The sequence below is a fragment of the Sparus aurata genome, chromosome 2 (assembly GCF_900880675.1).
Source record: "Sparus aurata chromosome 2, fSpaAur1.1, whole genome shotgun sequence".
NCBI lineage: Eukaryota > Metazoa > Chordata > Actinopteri > Spariformes > Sparidae > Sparus > Sparus aurata.
Genome location: NC_044188.1, coordinates 14,547,023 through 14,560,741, shown reverse-complemented (window position 1 = coordinate 14,560,741; position 13,719 = coordinate 14,547,023). Strand labels below are relative to the sequence as shown.

The following is a 13,719-nucleotide window of genomic DNA, read 5'->3' as shown; positions in this document are numbered from 1 at the left end:
AAGGTGAGGGGATATGACAGGATTTCTCCCGTCGAGGCTAATCTTCAGGAGGCTGACAAGGGATATTATTATCTCACATGCTGTGCACTCCAGTGCGCGTGCATTCACACGCAAACAGTCACCCACAGGACATGCAGGCTGTGGCCGCTATGCCGCAGATTAAACCAATGAAACACTTCAGCTAATATCATCAGACTAGAAAGTAATGCAGATCCAAACAGAGGGAATGCAGAGCACGCAGATAATTTAACACTTCAGCACCTCTGCAGCAGATTCACTTCTCATGTCTCTCATTTCAAACCCACAGTGATGATAAATTTATGTGTGTGTTGGAGTCAGCTCATGACTGATATTGCCATCCTGCTGGCACTGATTTTCACATGGCTGAGACACAGAAGCTACTCTATTCTACTTCGAGTAAAGCTAAAACAACACAAAACCACAACTAGAGATAGACCTGCAACTCTGATTTTCACCATACAATAACAATCTTGTAAAAATATGATGGTTTCATGGTACACAGTGTTACACAATCATTATTCTCAACAGTTATGATGACAGTTAAAATGGTACCATGTAGTTCTGGAGAAGAAAATCAAACTGAGTAAGTAATACAAACTCATAAATATTCATCTTTTCCTGAATGAACAAGCGGTTCTCAGAGGAAAATAGGGTCCCAAGAACACTGTTTGGAGCGGGAAAGGTGGCAGGGTCCGCCACATATAAACAAAGTAAAACCATATGAAATTGTGTTGTCCTTTAAGGTCAGTTTCTTTGTTCTGCCATAAAATACAGAGTTTTTATTTATTCAGTTTGTTTAGGCATAAAAATCAGTCAAAGACGACTATTCTCTTCTGGTTAAATTGTCTTCACCAAAACTAGATTTTAGTTTTTGGTCAAATAAAAGCTTTATCATAATTTCACAAAATATTATGGTCTTAGGGACATGAAAATTTAAATTGACACATGTTTTAATAAGACTAATATGGTAGAATCAATTATTGTTGATAAGCAAATGTACACTGAATGATAACAGTTGATTTCCATATCCCAGAATACCCCGAAAACTGTTTAGTACTTTAACCCCTGCTACAGTAACGATTATTTTCACTGTCGTTAAACCGGGCGGCTATTTTCTTGCTTAACTGATTAGTTGTTTGGTCTATAAAAAGTCAGAAAAAGGTGAAAAATACTGATCAGTGTTTCCTTATCCCAGAAAAGGACCCAACAATGACACTCAACAGCCGGAGCGGTGAGGTGGGGTAAATCCAGAAATAGAGTGAACGGACAGTTAAGAAAGAGCAAGGATGAGAGCGGTACATTGCTCAGTGAACCACAGCAGCGTGCTTTAATAGGACAGTCACAGTGCATCATGTCTTAAAAATCCACCAGCCTTATAAAGAATCTTGTTTACTTAGAAGCATCCTTAGTCTCTCCTGAGGTTTAATGTGATGATTTATTACAGCCATTTTACACAATCACTGCACTTGTGTAGGGTCACTCTGTAATCACGTTTACTTAATGTTGGGTGAGCTAAAAAATGTACACTGGTCATTGCTAAGTTCCCAGCAGACTGAATCACTGCACCCTTCAGTCACCATCAGCTCAGAACAACACATCCCAGTCACGCTCATACTGTTGGGCTGTGAATGATGTGGTTGTTCACACTGACCGGCTGGGAATTCATATTCGAGAATATTACGATGTGGTTATGACTCCACTGGATGACCATTATTAACACAGCTAGCAATGACAATATGCTGGCGGTGGGATCTTGGCAGCCTTGAACAACAAACACATTGTATTTTTGTAAAGTCTGCTGTTCGTGTGTGGGCCCCTGTGAACTGGGATTTCTTTCGAGTTTACCAAGTTAAATCTAAAGATGGAATTTCTTTTAGAGACAAAGCTCTTGATATGACCAATTCAAAAGAAACAAGGGGCACCATATCACCAGAGTAACCAATAACTGCTGTTTGATTGATTAAGTCTAGTTAGCCTTGCAGTTAGTGGTTTGGACTGGGAGCTCTGGGATGAGGGGAGTGTTAATGTTGACCTCACCAACACAGGAGCTTTCGACCAGGAACGGGCCGAGCTAGCTTGTTAGCATGTTAACTTCAGTAGATATTCTAGCAACACAGTACATATATAATACAAATATGTCAAAATTATTAATTATTGGCATTCATTTATATTAGTAAACATTGCAACAAATCAGGCTTGTATTTTGAGTAATTGTGTGGTGAGAACAAAAGAGCATGTTGCCTATCTGGAAGTCCAACATTTAAAACCTTTAACACTTTTTAAAGACAAGCATAATACCACAGAATTGAATATCTCTGCTTCACAGTTATACATGCCAAAGTGTGGAAACATGATGGAAAACCAGAAGTGACGATACAGTCAATTATTTGTTATCAAATCACGTTTTCAGCTCTCGCAAGCAGCGCATGATAAATAATAATAGTGTAATTAATAAAATAACTGCAACCTCGACCTGCATAATTAGCAGAAAATGGATGATGCATGCATGGATTAACAAATTAAGAAGGATTCATTCAATTAGTTTTTCAGGCCTTTGCTGAAACAAACACTTGCACATTACAGGATAATGAGCTTCTACTGCTGCCACTGTAGATATCAAACAGGACTGCTTTTAATTTTTAAGTGTATAATGTCGCCCAACAGCAATCAGATAATAAAACATTTTACATTCATCGTTACCTCCAATAGCATCCAAAATACTTTTTTGGAGGACAAAAATTCAAGACCTGCAGATTAAGCAACCCAACATGCATATGGAGTATATGATATTAAGAGTCAGGGGTTTGAATTTTGAAAGGGAGCTTTGGCTTAATGTCTAAAATGTAAATGTGTTCAGTCTATTCATCTGTGGTGTAGTAAATTTGCTCGTTTCTAGTTTCTAGGTCTTCTAAATTTTCATCTTTGTCCAGCTCGTTATTCCTGGATTTAAGCTCCTATATCAACTCAAGTCTCTCCAAAAAAGCCCAACGTCTTTCAAATATCTACATTACATTTGCTCACGAGGATTATGTCTTCCTTATTTCACCATTTACCTTTTCATAATCCTGAATCATGGATCTACGAAACCGCCCTCTGAGTTTCTTGCACCACAACATGGAATTCAAGCACAAATGTAATCACACACGCTCACTGAAGCAGCTTCTTCTTCAATATCAGCTTTGTGTCAGATAGCCACTGACCTCGCAATTTTTACTGTAAAAATATTTTCTATAATCAATCAGACAGGAGTGGTAACATTTTTACTCCTCAGACAAAAGGCTTGAAGGAATTTGATTATAATATCAACCACAAGAAGAAAAAACAGACACACCCACACACAACATTTAACTGTGTAATCACTTGGGATATCTAAGCGCCTTCGCTGATATTGATATAACACATGGAATCACTGCGGTTTAAAATTCAGAGGCTACACTCTGAAAAGAGGAATAAATAGTCAACTCTTTATGTTTAATAGTATTTAGAGAACTTTCATAAGGAACAATTTTGCTGTGAGAACAAATCTGTGCTTGTCTCTCCCCAGCTGCCTCAGTTTTTGTGAATCCTAGAGAAATGTCGACTCCTAGGGTTATAAAGTCCCATTTGCATAACGTTGAGCTTTTCATTGTGTCGAGGCAGCTCAGAGTGGTTTGTGTGTGTTTTATGATACACAACGCCTTTTATGAGTCCTCGCTGAATTCATTTCTGGCCCCAAGACTGCATTACTCATTCACTCATACACGCACACAAGCACCATAAACAGAACTCATTCACTGCAAACAAAATCCCCCTATAGTCGTACAGCCACGCACATGTATCATGTCTCTGTTTTAGGAGAACCACAGGCACTTCCGGGCCAAAGGCTGCCGCTCTGATCGTGCTTTCTGACAGAGTCTCTCCTCATCCGGACGGCTGTCCTGTGATCCACTATCAGGCCCAATCCCAGATTATCCGCCCCAGCTGCAGGAGCAGCAGAATGGCTTCATTATGTGTCTGAGGTGCCTGATGAGAGAGGCAATGGAGAGAGAGGGTGGTCTGATCTTTACTGGTGACTTCTGTCAGAGACTACGGCCCACAGCAACAAACATACCTGACACCCAAAGGGTGAGGAATTACTGACATTTTTTACTGTAATTCCTGAGTCAGGGCCAAAAACCAGGGGAGGCAGAGCTCACAGACGAGCTGCTGGAGGAGATCAGGCAAGTTCGCACTGTTCCTCCAAAAAACACCTTTTTCATCACGGCTTGTTCCTGAATTGCCCACTCTTCCTTTTATACTTGCTTTTAATCTGTTTTAATGTTCTTACCTCGCTTGTTTTATTATTGTATGAACTATCATTTAGCTGTAATTTCTCCTGCTCTTATAAAGTAGTTTGTAACTTGTTTTTGAAAAGTGATATATAAATAAAGCTATCATTAGTATTATTATTATCATTCTTATCATTACTATTATTATCATTATCATTGTTATTATTGTTACTGTGCTTATGTCACCATGTATTATCATGCTGATAATGACTTTGCTAACTTGCTGACATTTAGCATGCATGATGTTTGAATATGCTAGCCTATCACCGGTATATAATTTTTGGTGTACATGCTGTCTGATATGCAGCAATATGAAAACTTATTTTCAGACAAAATAATGTTGACCAGTTATGTATCTTTGTAACAAGTCTATGATGAGAATATTTTAGGGATCATTAAAAAAAAAGAAAATTGTGTGTATATCAGCCGATATCGAAATTGGAATTTTTGATTTACTAAAATGAATTTGAGCAGGAGCCTTGTGACAAAATAATTTATACTAAAGGGCCATGTTTTGTCCAAGCTTTCAATAACACCACAAGGTTTTACTCAGTGAAAGAAACTTAAAGACAGCAACCAAAAGTTGCAATGAAAACAACTTCTTCTACTAAAAATCTGATGTACACACATCAAATCATCACCTACAAACACTCTCAAAGTAAGTGGAGAAATCTGTGAAATTAGAAATATTGTGCGCCATTTGAACTCTCCAGTATGATGGGAATATATCAAAATATAAGATGAAAATTTCAGCAGTATAAAATATGATTATCAACTACAGAGAGAGGGTTAAAAAATCCAGAGGGAAACATGCTAGAAGATAAAATTCATCCGCATCAAACGCAGTAAGAATTAAGCAGACACATGCAGCTTTGACTCAGACTTCAGAAGATACAGTGCAGACATTTAATGCCTTTTAATTACTCACATATAGTAATTAGTTAGCTCTAGGATATACCTCCCCTGTTTTGACTCTCCCATTCATGCTCCTTCCCTCCACAGCCGCTTCCCACTTGCTCTGCATGATGCATGCTTGGCCCATGCACCACAAACACACATCGAGGCTGGTAATTACACTGGTTAGATGGTAGTAATGACAGAGTTAGCAGAGGGGTGCAGCTTCCAGAGGAATGAGTGTACTTTGGAAGGAGGAGATGCCGTTGATGCTGCTGCTCGCTGGTATGTCATAACAGAGCAGGCTGACCTGAGATCAGCGTGGAGTGCAGCTGATAGCTTGTCACAAATGTAAAAGGATCAGAGATGAGGAGAGATAGACCTGCCATATGTTTCTGTCTCTGTCGCTGCCAAAACAGAAAGCACTCTAATTATATCTGTGATTGAAGCTGGGATGTAAAACAGCAAGCAACAGTCAAAAACAAAGACCATGTAAATAATGAAAGAAAATGCACAAAACTACTCTTAACGTTTGTGTCACGGTAGCACAGATAGGTTTTAAATAAATAAATTAAATAAATAAATAAATCCCCAGACATAAAACATCATCAGTGTTTAAATTAAGTAAACGATGCCAGAGTGCGAGCTAGATTATGGGCTGGTTTGAAGAACAGATGGCGGTACATATGACTGGCAGATGGCTGACAGGAGCAGGAGCAGAGCATGACGCTGTAATACAACACAAGACAAGGCTGGCAGGGACAGCATGTCAAGTGTTCATGCCACCACGGCTTCTGAAGGAGCGACGAACCAGGAGGCGCGATCAGATCTGCACTGACCGTGAACGCAACCACAATGACCTCAAGTCAATCAGAAGGAAAAAGTTGGAGGCAGCTGAGAGAATTATTGAAACAAAACCAATAAAAAATATTAAACTGAAGACAAGAGTAAACATAAAAATAACCTCAGTCCATGTGAGACTATTTGAAAGGTGTGTTCTATTGGCAACACAGAAACTTGTTTTGGTTTTATGAGCCAATGAGAAAAAAAAGTAGAGCTGCAGAGACAGGATTTGTGCTTTGGCTTGAGACTTGACTTGGATTTGATTTAATGAAGACCTGAATGAAAATCAAGTCTTATGCATTGACCTGACAAATTGACTTTGTTTATCAGTCAATACTGATTACCAGTCCTATATTAATGTGTCAAAAATATATGTATACTGCTGTTATTACCATTAACAGCGGTATACAACTAACCCTGTATCAGTGTTATGTTATGGATGTACTTGAGGCGACGCAAATTGCCTGTTGTTTTATCGTTAATGGCTAATTGCTCAGTAAAGTGTCTGTTAAGTTGCATACAGGTATACACAATGCTGCTGGAGAGGAGCAGGGTCTCATTTCAAACAAATACATCATGTGGCACTGGATCAGTGCATAGACTCATGTACTCGCTAATACAGATTCCAGCATTTTAGGCTGTACCTGAGGAATTCTGATATCAGCATTTTGTGCAACCTTAATGAAAATATCCTCAATATATAAAACATAGATAAATTAGGACCACACAACTAGAACACACTGAGCAATATAGAGATCCGGAAACATACATCAAGTTGATGAGAGATAGACGGCAAGTTGATAACATAATTATCCTGACTTATGATAAGGTATCATCCATGGTATCAGAGCTGAGAGACCTGAACTTGCACTGTGCTTATGAAGACTTGCGACTTCATGTGAAAAAAACATCTCTAAAAAGGAGCAGGTCTACGCAGGAGTGTAAACTTAAAAGACATCAGTGCATCACTGAATGGTCAGTGTCTTTAAAAGGAAGTGGTAGAGGTGAATTTTCTGGGGCTATGAGTAAAGTTCAGCAGATGTTTCATTGTGCTGTGGAGTGAAGCAGCATGATGAGAGGTTACAGGATGAATGCTAGTGTCTGTCTGCATTTTCCTGATGTGATTGTAGAGGCAACCTGTTTTCCCTTCCACAATAACAGATTTGATAAACAAATTTGATGTCGAGCCAAATGGAGCTACTGACCAGACATCATGCTTGAATTCAGCTATAAGAGAGCAATGCTTTCACCTGACTTAAATTCCCAACAGCAGTAGCGCAGATTTGTAATGTGCAACACTATCTGCAGACGAGCCTTGAGTTGACAGCCTCTGATACAAACTACCCCGAGTCCCCTCCATCAACAACATAACTCTACAGGAAACACTGAAAACAACAGTGACATATCAGAACATTGGGCTGGGAGGAAATAAACAGTCGATTCCTCTGACTCGGGTCTATATCAGGCTTGTAAGTCAGTTTGGCTTATCTGGAGGAGACATCTCTCCCTCTCAGATTGGAGCTTTACCGAGCTGCAGTGCTCTCCATGTCGCGCTGCTTTCCTTTCCACTTACTTTCGTCCCCAGTCTTTTCCTCAAGTCTCTCCCAACCCCGCTGTCATTGTCTCCAACGATTTCCGTCTACATTGTTATGCTGAATCCCGCTGATGTCGCTAGTGTCACTTCCATCTGCCTGCCTGCCTGTCTGTTGGGCTGCTGTCCCATGACACTGACACAGCTCGTGAGAAAGAAGAGGAGGAGGAGGAAGACCAGGGGCGAGAAGAGCAGGATGTAGCAAGAATAGATTCAACTTAAATTCATGAATGGTGGTGAGGATAGAACAAGGAGTCATAGAAATGGAAGTCGAGAAGAAAAACAGAGAGGAGGTCAAGTTGGGTAAGTAAATATTTAGATACCGCTGCGCTTGTTTAAGACACTCCCTAACCCTAACCCTAACCCAATCTCTCTGGTTTGGTGAAGGATTTTCTGAAATAATCAAATTCACCTTCCAGGTCAGAGGCCAGTAGGGTGAAGCTGGTGAAGATTTACAACTCAAGACTTGCCGTCAGGTATTCATGGGCCTCTAATGTCTGGTTAAAGGGCGGCCTTTCTGAACTACCACCTTAACAAGTGGTGTGTGGATCGATTCAGAAGATAGTGATACTTCAGGTCCAAATGTTTCTGTTCTAGGATCAATTTTCACATTAGAAGATTTGTAAACTCAGTAATTTGGGGTAAATATGTGCGTTATCAACAAGGACAAAGCAGAAAGCAACCACACTATCACAATCTATTTAAAATAACATCAGGTTGTATAGGACATATTTCTCCTTCTGCCTGTCATAGTCCAATGGAACTAAACTGTCATCATTTAACCCCCATATCCCTAATGCAGTTTCCCTTTTATACAGATATGTGTTAACTCTGCAGAACATACTGCAATTTTCTAAATATTAGATCTCTTGCTTCACAGCGCAGTGAAAGGGAGTCAAAGACAGCCCTGGCATCAAAATATGGCCATATGCACAAAACAAAGTATTTCTATAAATACCACAGAAATTAAAGACTACAGAGTAACAAAATGAGTATTTCCGCTTTTGTGACCAGCACCTTTGTTGACATTAGAGTTAAAGATAGATAACTTTGGCACATACAGACAGTGCTTCCTGAAGCCAGCAAACAACAGTTCGGTAAATCAGACGAGGCTGCTGATAACAAATAACAAGTTCAAGGCTACAACAACCAAAAATCTAAACAAAGATTTTATGAGCTTTTACTTGAATCAGAGAGAGTAATGAGTAGCAATGGTAGACTAACAAAATAAGCTGCAATGTCTTTTCACACTAATCCACATAAGAAGTCAGGACCAGGATTTAATTGGCGACTAGTACATAATATTATAACCTGCTGATTAAAATAATTAGAAGAAGAGGAAGAAGTAGTACCAGTCTGCCAAGTTCACATACCCCAGCCTCAGATTAAAAAACAAAATATAAAGTTTCTGTTAAATGCTTAGACATCCATTTGTGCAACACCAAGTGTATTTGTTTTACCTTGTTCTGCTCTCAGTGGTGCAGTCTTCAGGTGAAGCAGGTGTGCTGAGGTTTGACGTCACAGTGCAGGAAGGGAAGACTCAGTATTTTACTCTGTAAGAACAAAAAGAGAAAAATAAATCTTGTTAAACTGCATTTGACATCTTAAAGTCATGCTCTAGAGCTAATTTTACATTTTACAGCTACCTATTAAAAACAGTCGAGGTTTTCGATTGACACACGTGGAACTTATTTCACGATTTAATGCATAACATGTGGACATAACTCATATTTCAACATATTATTTCAAACCTTTTGTTTTTCACATCATCTGTATGTGGTGATAATAATTGATTGTGTGTGTGTGTGTGTGTGTGTGTGTGTGTGCGTGCGTGCGTGCGTGCGTGCGTGTTTCTTCAGAGCAGCTGTAATCAGTTCCACGCTCATCAGGTCTTCCACACAGACATGTCTATTGTTTGTGTGGAGCCTGAACAAAGATGCCCCAGGCGGTCTATCTGTACTGCATCTGTACTGTAAACACGTTTGCATAAACATAGACTGGCTTGCACACAAACAGAGTTAAAAACACCAATGGCATGCAGGTTTTACACCATTCTGCTTCAGCAAGAACTGACGTTTCAATATTAACTTACATACTGAAGCAGAAATAAGAAAATCGGACAAAAATCAAAACTGCTAATGGATTTAATCCTTAGCTCCAATTTTCTCTTCATCCTCCATCTTTCAGCCCTTCTTGAGCATGGACGGATATACTGTATAAAAGAAGATGGGAACGTTAAAGGGGCTGCACTTTGATTAGAGGTCAAGGGGCCCAATAACAGAGGGGGGAGGGCCCTTCACATACAAGTGGGACATGTAGAGAGGGGTGAAGTGGGTCCACAGGAGGGGGGCAGTTAATGCCCTGTGGGGGAGGCCCATTACTGTCTGACAAATACAGTTCTAATCAATACTGATCAATCAGGCTCCACTTATCCTGCCATGGCAAGCATAATAAGACTGCCCTTATCAGAAGGGGGAGGCATGGGTGGACAGGGGTCAGTGCTTGTGTTGAGTGTCAATTTTCCTACCGCCAAGCATCAGTCTTTAAATTCACTAGCGTCAGCATGGATTTAAGGCTCAGGCTTCACTTCACTGCCCTGAAAATGAAATTAAACTGTGAGTGAAAACTTCCCAACCATGGCAGACCCCAGCCTCAGCCTTAAAGCGATTATACTAAAGCTTTTGTGTTCGGGCCTCGACACACCAGGCCGGAGGTCAGCCGGCAGCGAGCGTCTTTGGCCCTAGTTTTCACGGTGTGTCCCTTGTCAGCGGCTTTTTCATTCAACCGAGCACACTGAATTTGCAGCAGAGCCTGTCGCTGAGAGAAATTACTCTGATTGGCCGCTAAGCTAATAGTGTTGTCATAAATATCTAAATATAAAAAAATATTGATGCTGACAATTTGAAATGGTTTCAATACTCATTTTCAAGGTATCAATACTGAAAACAACTGTGCCTTCTTGCTCTCTCTCCATTGTGACAAGCACAATGTCCACATAGGTCTGCCTCCTCCCACTCTTCTGACATTGGTCTGAAGTAAATGACCTTAAATGCTGTTGCGCACAGAACACAAGCCTTGTGATATTTATCTTTTCATAAAAATCTAAAATGTTATGCCCACGACTTTTTTCACAGGATATCGAACATGGCAATAAATTTCAATATTTTTCGAGGGATTTTATAGAAGTTTGAAATTCCAGTATTGCGACAACACTATCAGCTAAGCCAGTCAGAGCATGGAAAGAGAAGGGGAAAGCCCCATGAGCCTGTTGCTGTAGTATCAATGATGTGACCCATTTTTCCTAAGGACAAAAAAAAATCTACTGCATTTTATAAACAGTAGATTTCTTACACCAGGTTACCCCTGAAGCTTTAAATACAAAGTTGTCAAGATTTTCCCTCTCAGCTCTGGGCGGGCACACTGCTGCCAAAAACTTCAGCTCATGGACTAAAGTCCTGCTCTGCATACCCGTCATTCCAAGTTTTCTTTGCAAGTTGTCATACTTAGAGTCAAGTTTATATGTGTCAAGAGATACAACCAGTGTGTGGGCTTTCATAGACAAAAATAGGAATAGGCGTTTAAGGGCATATATTTGGAATCAACAGACTTTCACAAAGGCCAGCCAACACCTGACTCACGAGTCACAGCCACAGACGACTTTGGCAAAGAGGCTCAACAAGGGACTCTTACTGGTTAACCACAAACCTACAACCTCACAGTTTGCCACAGGGTTAAATCATCACCTCTGTGACACAGGCTTGGGGAGGATACCAAAGCTGGCATCTGTAGCATTGCTGCTATTTCGCGCGTACCTGTACCTGAGAAGAAAATCTACAGCCATTCTTCCAACATTTTCTTATCGATCTATAACAGCGTAAAATACTTGTATGGTCTACTGGCTGTAAAGATTACCTGATATAACAGCAAAGGTCTAAATACACACCACAGAAGAAGTTCGACAGAAGATTCATGAACATCAGGATGAAGATGAACGGCTTCTGTTGCCCCCATAAACACCACACATCTAAACATCACCGAATCTTTATGTGAAGCAGTGGAGTGCAGAGAGCAGATCAGATGTCCACACGTGCCGGTGGAAAGTCGATTTATGTGACTGGGACTCTGGTAAAGTCTTGAGTCTGCTGTATATTTAGTAGTGGAGTCACTCTCTGTGGCTCTGAACCCTGCCAGACAGAATAACTGTCACACAGCCAGAACACAGTCGGCTTTCTCCTTGTGTGTGTGCATGTGTGTGTGTACATACAGTACAGTATGTATTCAGGACTGTATTACCACAAGTTCAGCATAAATAATTCTATAAATAAATACATTAATCAGCTAGGGGCGTGTCAGAGAAGACATGCAAATCAAAAACAACCCCCACTGCTGGGATAAAAAACGAGTCAGTATATGCGTCTGCAGGCATGTCAGTGCTTTCATCATCATTGGCATTATGTTGTGATTAAGATGGGATTACTGTCACAGCTCTGATGCCTGAATATTTCACAGCATTTGCTGTGTCAGTACTCCTCCACACTTCAGCCTACACAAGTTTTTACAAGTACTGTGAGTTGAAGAAGAGCATGTTTTTTTTTCTAGAGAGCTGAAAAGTTTGCCAAAATATCTGTGCGACACATAAGAAATGATTGTTTATTCATCACAGTCTGTTTACTTGGTGTCTTCAGCTGTGGATATTCGATTGATGAGTATTATGATAAGGCAACTAAACTGACTTGTGACTAGGAGGGTTTTTATTACTGCCAGTTTGTAGGGCACAACATTTAGATAATAGACGTCAATAGCAGCAGAAATATATTAGTTACATTAAAAGATATTAGATTTAGAGCTCAAACAAGTAATATTTGGCAACTATGTTGTATATGTATATGTAATGCCACAAATCATTAGTTGCTGCCCCCTTGTAATATTATCTTGTTTAGGCTACTGTCGACATATACAAAAACACAAAATGTTCTTCTCTGTATAGTTGCACACAGATATAAACCATCGGTCACTTCAGTTTCCTCTGAATATTGTGTCTCGGGTTGCATATTAAGCTGTAGTGTAGAGTGGGTAATGAGTGCACATGCTGCAGGAGAGGGAGGGAACCCCCTGTAGAGAGGGGTGGGCAGCCCCATTCACACTCCAACACTGGGAGGTGGGGACTGCCACACTTTCATCCCTTTCACATCTCTGTTCGCCTGCACGCCCCACTGTCTTTCCTCTTGATTCTGGCCACCTCGACTTATTCAAATTGAAATGGAGCAATGCAGGTTTTTTTGGGGAAAAAAAACCATGCCTTGCTTCCCCCCTCTGTGGGTCGCACAAGTGACACGTGGCTCTGTCCTGCTGTGGAGATCTTCATTAAGATGAATTCAGGATGGAGTGGGAGTGTAGCATGAGAGCAAACCACTGGAAAAGCAGAATGAAACCAGACAACGTGCTCTTCAAGCAGCCCTGTGTTGCTGTGATCGATCAGAAGCTGATTTATTAAGTATGAGATTGATGATACACTTATTTCAAGTATGAATCTGCAAAGTAAGCATGCACAGTTTGCATTATCTGATACACATCAAGCAGTAAATTCTCTTGCAACAAGTCAACAAACACCATGTTTACTGCCATCCATCAAACTGTCTGAGACTGCAATTATCTACTCAGAGAGCATCTTCGGAAAGAATCCCAAACATGCTGTAAGTGTGTGGGTGTTGGATCCAACTATTAATTATCAGGACTCATATTTTTAATTAATACTTAAAAAGAAACTGTTAATTAGACTGTGTTATTAATACTCCAATCTGAGCTTCCTTGACCCAAACAAAATCAGGCATTTCTAGATTTCTAAAAGGACCAGGAGTGAGGTCCACTGACTGTGTGCTTTAACTCTGGGCAACATAAGGGGAAAATACAGTGATGAAGTCATATGCAATACACAGAGCTCCTTTCACCAAAAAAACACTTGGAAATGCTGCTGTAGCTGTTTGATCGCTACGCTGCTGCTGGTTGCCATAGGAACGGGAAGGTGCACCAGCTAAAAGACGTATGATGTAGGCGTTGGGCCGC

The 13,719-nt window shown here is 40.3% G+C and overlaps 1 protein-coding gene across 4 annotated transcripts in view; it reads right to left on the bottom strand.

Annotated features, from left to right (window-relative positions):
• The window catches only part of sipa1l3 (signal-induced proliferation-associated 1 like 3), a 74,054-nt gene that overhangs the window by 26,534 nt on the left and 33,801 nt on the right, over window positions 1–13,719 (bottom strand). For all 4 annotated transcript variants that reach the window (XM_030392357.1, XM_030392330.1, XM_030392347.1 and 1 more), the window contains one exon: window positions 9,117–9,209. The gene's annotated coding sequence lies outside the window, so the exon portion shown is untranslated. The remainder of the gene's footprint in view (window positions 1–9,116; window positions 9,210–13,719) is intronic.